This window comes from Lacerta agilis, chromosome 2 (genome assembly GCF_009819535.1).
Source record: "Lacerta agilis isolate rLacAgi1 chromosome 2, rLacAgi1.pri, whole genome shotgun sequence".
Taxonomy (NCBI): domain Eukaryota; kingdom Metazoa; phylum Chordata; class Lepidosauria; order Squamata; family Lacertidae; genus Lacerta; species Lacerta agilis.
The window spans coordinates 80,118,874-80,126,124 of record NC_046313.1 but is presented as its reverse complement, the minus strand read 5'-3'; positions in this window follow the sequence as shown (position 1 = coordinate 80,126,124).

Sequence of the window (7,251 nt, the reverse complement as noted above, 5' to 3'; positions counted from 1 at the left end):
CGGAAAACCTCGCTTAAGCTCAGCTTATGTGGCAGCTTTGCTCGGGGTCCCTTGAGTTGTGGAAGGCGCTTCCCAAGCCGCTCCAGAACATCAAGGCGTCACAGAACTTAGCACGCGCCTTTCGCCCGCGCGGTTTTGATCCGGCAACATGCCCAGCTTTGGGCGACGGCCGTCCAGGTTGTCGTGCGTTAAAGGACTTTCTCTACAACAAGCTTGTGGTGGGTCTTTAGTCTTCCCTCAGCAACACGGGAGGAGGAGCAGCAGCAGCAGCAGCATGGACTGCCATGGGCCGGTTTTGGTCTGCCCGCCCCCATATGCCTTTGTTGCTGGTTAGGAATCACACCGTCTGTGCAGCACAGACCTCAGTATCTTTACACAGAAGTAAAGGCCGAGGGTCCCCGAGCAACAAGGGTTTGTGGGGTCGGGTGGAGATTGGACACTGGTTCAACCCACCTAACAAGGTTATGAAAAGCAGCATATTTGATTTGCGACGTCATCGCTTCCATTTAACAAAATAGATTGTTTCCACAGTAAGAAAACCAGTTCTTTAAAAAAAAAAAAATGACCATAGACAAGAACCGCCTGTCTCATTTGCCCACCTGAGGCAAAATGTGAAGGTGCTGCACTGCATGTGTGCCACCCATCTACCCACCCCTTGATGCCTCTGCTGAAGCCTCACTGGGGTCGCAAGGCTGTGGTTTTGGGGTTCCAGCGAGATTTCACAAGGCAGCCAACAGAGGTGCCCCTTGGATTCTGCCACTTGAGGCAGCTTTCTCAGTCTGGCTTATGGATGGGCTAGCCCTGAAAGCTAGTTCCCAACAAAAAAATAACCACACTTATAAACTCCACTTGCTTATGGGATGTTCCCGTTGGAGGAAAGGGATAGGGAAGCAATTTGTTTTGTGGATGCCTCCTGTGCCCCTTGAAAATCAGGTGGAAGATGGTGCGGGGAACCGTGGAGAGAACTGGTGAAAAATCCATCTGGTGTCTGCACTGGATTGTGTTTCCTTCCACAAATGGAAGAAGCATTTCTGTTTGCAGAAGAGCAACGCTAGATTTGACCCAAAATGTCATCCCACTCCTGACCCTCTTTAAGCATCCCTGCCTAGTTCAACTGATGACTGAGTGGCTAAAAGGTTGGGCAAGGGTTAAAGCTTGTTTAAGAATGACAGTGATTACTCGAGGTAATTACTAATAACTTCCTTAATTCTTATGTAACAAGAATAACCATGTAATTTAATTCATTACGTTGATCATAAATTTCCCATTACACTTGACCTTCATACAGCTTGCATAAGCTCATCTGCAAATCTAGCCTTTTGCCTAAAGGGTTTGCTTATTTAAGGAAAGTGTTCATTTTAAGTGGCCAAAGCTTCTGAAAGCAAAATCATTGCTCTTATCCATCTTGTGCATTTCATAGGTGCATACACCTAGGCCTTTGAATTAGTAGCACAAAGAGCTTCCACGTGGGTGATTAGTGTGGAATTCTTATGCCCTCCTTCAGTTATTTTTCATGGGGCATGCACACAACACCATCACCCAGCTATTGGCATTCTGTATTTTCCTGGTGACCCTTCTGCCTTTTGTTGAGACACTTCCAGGCTGTCACTTTTTTGTGAGATTTAATCACATACTGGTTTGATGCTGGTTATGCAGCACACCTGCAAACCGTACCCCCCCCGTTGTTTTTTAATAAGGTAAACAACAGGAAAACGCACTGGAAATTGTGGGATAACAGTTGTTTGATGCAACCTTCTCACAAACAAATCAGAAAGAATGTTCAGTAAATAGTCAATATCACCTAACCTCCCCACAAACTCTGTGCAAGCACAGCAGGATCAATAAACAAGTAATCTGGAAGTTATTTTAGTCTCCCCCCCCCAAAAAATGAAAGTGTTTAAATACAGCAATGGTCTTAGTCACTACTGTTTTTTCAAGTCTGAACTATTTATATAATGCATTATGCTGAAGCTTTTAATGTCAAAGTCTTTCAGACTGGCAGAATAAAGTGAATGTATTTCATTTCTTTTACATCAGCTGAATTCCCCCCCCTCCAACGCCACACAATACTATGTGCACCTCTTTTGTTCTTGATGTACTGTTTTATTGGTATCCATGCTCTGATCCTATTGCAAACAATGCTTTGGTCCAGATATGCTGTGAAGGTGTATGAATTACATCCTTCCTGAAGCCATCTAAATAAGCCAGCTGTAATAGAGATGTCATTTCTGAAAGAACAGCAGCTGCAAAAGATCATTGCTGGTGTATTTGCCAAGTGACAGGCTCTCTGACAATTAACATAGTTGGGCTGTGCCACCTAATTAATCACATTCATGGAATGAGACAGTACTGCGCAGTTCCAAATTGCTAGCATTTTATGCTAATATTAAACATCTGAAAGGTCAACAGGGTAAAAGGGACCAAAGCAAATACACCCCCTCTCCTAACAACACATATAATAAAGAACTCAGTGTGTATAACAGCAGTGCAATGCGCTCAGCATTTGTAGAGAACTGTAAGAGTCAACAATGAGTTGCTGTAGCACATTTTGGACTGTGCTAATCGAAACATCCAGGACCCCAAAAGTAATATTATATCTCTGCTCAGCAGTGGCAAAGAACATATTTGCAATACTGTATTTAGTTCAGTAAAGGTTCAGAGTTCAAGAAGGCTGCAGACAAAGGGGGGAAATGATTCTGTGAGAAGCTCCAAGAGGCAGAATGGATCAACACAACAACGTTGTCTGGGGAACAGCTGAAGCAACTGGGCATATTTATTTAAGGAGGAAAGAGGAGAAGATTAGATTGCTTGACAGTTGTCAAATATTTAAAGGGATGTCAAAAGGGAGAGGGACAGCATTTGTGCCCCTCTGCAAAATGCCAAACAAAAATGGGGAAAAGGAGTGGGTTCATTTACATTAGGAAACGTTAGGAACAAAGGGCAGCTCAGCGATGGAATGGATTACCAGAAAGGTTGCAGGGACTTTTCCTTGAACGTAGTCAAATGAAGCCACTGCCCCACCCCATGCCGTGTGGGGGTTTACTATCATGTTAGACAATGTAAATTAAAAGTGATGTAAACTGATGCTGGATAGCTTGGATTTGTGTTGTCGATTTGTTTTTTGATACCTGTTTTGTACATTATGATTTCTCTATTGATTTGTGCATTTTGATTAATTGTTATGTACTGCCATGAGAGCCTTTGGGTCGGAGGGAAAAATACAAATTTTAATAATAAAGAAATAATAGCAGGTCTTTCATTTTTGTCAAGCTTGTACATAGGAACATAGGAAGCTCAAGTCCATCGGTTCATCTAGCTGAGTATTGATTGACAGGCAGCAGCTCTCCAGGGTTTCAGGCAGGCAGTCTCTCCCAGTCCTACCTAGGGATTGAACTTGGGACCATCTGCATGCAAGGCAGGTGTTCTTAACACTGATCTACTCCCCTTGTACATCATTAACATTCTGAAGTGGGCCCTGCAACCAAATGTTGCAGCGTGTCCTTGCTTTCTAATTAGTGCCCCCATTCAGGGAGCCATCTTATGTCCTCCCCCAGAGTACTATAAGCTATAAAGGGCTCAGGCAGGCAGGTTTCCTCTGCTGCCTAAGCAGTTTACCATTTTTCTTTTCCAGTTGACACTCAGCATTCTGTGGCTTCTGGAGACCAGTAAGTCTAGGCCTATATTTGACCATTGGGGAAGGCGAAGATGTGTGCCCTCTTGTGGGGTGGGGGTTGTTGTTTCAAAATGTTCAGCCGAACATGCTGTCACCTCATTTTGGTTCTTGTTAGCATTCAGCCACCTAGTTTGCTGATAAAAACTAGGAGTACAGTTCTGGCACTATGTTCATTAATATTGGCAGAAAAAGCCTTGAGATTTGAGTAGCATGTATACTTTTGATCCAAGCTCCCTGCCTGCATTCTTGCCACTTGGTGCTGCAAGGCCAACTTGGGGCTGATTCTCTAAAATCCTCCGATGAGTCTGTCTGCAGAGCAGATCATTTTCAGCTCTAGTCTTCAAAGCTTCCGCCCCGACCTATCCATCTGTGTGTCTCTCTCACACCCCATCTCAGCTCTAAAAGATTTTAAGATCTTTCTGTTCTCTTGGTCTTTTGCATAGGTCATGCTCTGTGGCAGATGAACATAGTTCAGTTGTGGAACTACTAGTTTTGTGTCATTGGTTAGTGGTATGCTGTGAGCTTCTTGTGTTTGGAGACACAATTTCTCCTCAATAATTACTGTACTCGTTTGTTTCATAGTACAGAGAGCATCATTTCTGTTTTTAGGGTTATTGCATGTGATTCTTCCCCCAAGATACCAGAGTATGCTGTAATGGACAGAGGGCAAATACATTCCATTTATCTTGTCTCAAAGGGTTAGAACATTGACAAACTACTGTCACCTATTTCAGCAGCCATGCATCCTACGGAGGATAATTATATATCTTGAAGAGTCCTCCATTTGTCCAGTCCAAGTCAAATTTAAATATAAAGGTCCATAAGAAGGGATAAAGAAGGCCTCGCAATTGTCCATCAACTGTTAATCCAGTCATTCAGACAAGAGAATGGCTACTGTCCCCCAGCAGCAACATCCTTCTGTTTTATGATATATATTTTTCTTTTCTTAAAAAAAGAGTCATATTTGTATATTGAAGATTATGAGCTACAGCACATTTACCCTGATTATTAGTTTTAAGTGAGGGTTGAATTCTGGGACTATTAGGGAAAAGCTGAAATGCAGAAAAGATGTGCATTCCCTTGATGAACTTGACCAGCCCTTCAACCCGGGTTTTTCTTCTGGAAACACTTTATTCAGAAACTATAAATTATGTAATTGCCCCAATGTGCTCATTTTGTTTGTAATTCAACAATTAGTGGAAAGTGACTGCTGAGGTACAGCCCTTTGAAGCTATTATTGGAAGATGTGAGATTATCTTACACTCCCGTGTGGTTTAGGGTAGTTATCACATTATTATAGTCATATTAGATTTCTTCAGACTTCACTGCTTCCCCCCCCCCCCCATTGCACCCGGCCTTTCTTAATTAGCTAGGTGGGATTTGGTTGCAGCTTACACAGGTCATTTAGATACCTTGAACCCCCCCCCCTTGCCAACGATCGGCTTACTGGCCGCTGTAGCTGAAGAGTGTAATAAGAGGATGAGGTCAGAACCTGTGTGGCAGGTGTGATGTTATGGCTCACCTCTCGGTCCTCATCCCTTGGCTCTCAGGACTTGCCCTTCTGCCCTTGACTCAGATGCATTTCATGTTCCCTTTGAGAACAGTCGGTTAGCCTCTTTTCCCAAGAATCCTCAGATCTGTCGTTACTTAGCAATTCCAGATTTCATCTGAAGGATGGCGTGTAGAATGAGACCTCAGTAACACAGCGCTTCCACAATGCCCTTTTGCCTGAGCCCTATATCCTTAAGAACAGAAGAAGTGCCCTGCTGAATCAGGCCAGGGGCGCATCAAGCCCCATACTTTCCTCTCATCGTGACCAACCTGATGCGCCTAAGACTTGACCATTGGCAGCCACGGCAAAACACAAGGCACAGAGCTCTTCTCTTAGTGCCTAGCACTTTGGAGTGTCTGCAGCCATGGCAAGGACCTTTCATCACTCGTGAGCAGGTGGAGGATGGGTGGAGTGACCCATCCCTCTACCGCCCACCCACCCACTCACCTGGGTGGAATTCCTTCTCGCCTAGGGTGACAAAGCAAGTTGCCAGTTACAAGGCTGGGCTTCGGGATCACAGTACCCTTTTGACACAGCTCTGAAAGACACTGCTGCTCAGTTATATGAGTGCAGAAACATGACTTGCGCAGCCAGACTAATTATTAATAGTGGATTATGTTTGCTGTTTGAAGGCTATTTTTGTGACCGTGGAGGTACAGGTGGTTTTTTTTTTTATAATGACATTGAACATAAGCTTCCATTCTAAAAAAATAGATGTACCCACTCACTGGAGCCTATCCAGTTCAGTCACTTGATAGCCTGTAACAATATGAGCCTTCAGAATCCATTTTATCACAGTCAATGCATTGTGCATACCGGCTAAGGGCCCTGGAAGGACTTTGCATTGACAATAAAATTTTTTTTTGGGGGGGGGGGTTGTGTGTGTGCATGAGTGATGAAAGAGTTAACTGGCCCTGATTTCACAGACTGCCTTTGTAGCTGAAGCCATTAAGAGTGATGTGCTGAAAAGAGTGCTTTAGGACTGAATGCTATGTCCTCCGAATTCTCTCTGTGGTCCGTGAAGAGCTCATGAAATAATAATTAGAGCAAAGTCATTTGAAAAGTGGAAGGTTTTAAAAAGGCTTAGTTCATCTTCCCCAGCCTGGTGCCCTCCTCCAGATGTTTTGGATTATAGCTCACAGTTATGCTGATTGAGACTGATGAGAGTTGTAGGTCAAAACCTCTAGATGAAGCCGTGCTAGCTTGGAGAAACCTGGCTTTGCTGAACCTGTCATTTCAGTGAGCCCAGAGCCTTTCTGTTTTACTGTGTTCTAATTTGTTTGAGGCTGCCCAGAGTGGCTGGGGCAGCCCAGTCAGATGGGTGACATCATCATCATCATCATCATTTTATTCTGAAAGGACTGCTTGGCAGAGCTAGGTCTCAGCTGGACACCTTTACTAAGCTGTGGCGAAAGATCATTTTGTTGTTGTTTAGTCGTGTCCAACTCTTTGTGACCCCATAATAAAGGAATAAAAAACAAAACTGCAAATATCACAATGCCTTTATACAAATGTATCTGCGCTTAGAATACTGTGTGCACTTCTGGCTCCCAGGCCTCAAAGAGGATATTGTAGTCCTGGAAATGGTGCAGAAAAGAGCAGCCCAAATTATCAGGGGGTAGAGCAACTTCTCTACGAAAAAAGCTTGAAATGTTTGTCACCTTTAGGAAATAAGGCAAGGGATGGGAAACATGAGAGGTGTGTATGCAATCATTCATGGTGTGGAGGAAACAGACAGGGAGAAGTTTTTGCGTGTCAATACCCGATCCCTCCCGTGGTGAAATGAAGACACAGGACACTGAAAATAAGGTTAATGGGCATAAAAGGCCACAACTTTATTGGTTACGGATGTTGAGCGGTATTGGCTTAGGCATTGGAACTAACAAACAATATCCGACTCCAGCACGTTGTGCTGGCAGTCCAATAAGGGTTAACCACTGATGGGTGAGAAACCCTGCTGCTGCACATCAGCTAGGGACTCACCCAGTGATCACCGGACTGGGGCGTGCCTTTGGCCCTCGCCCAC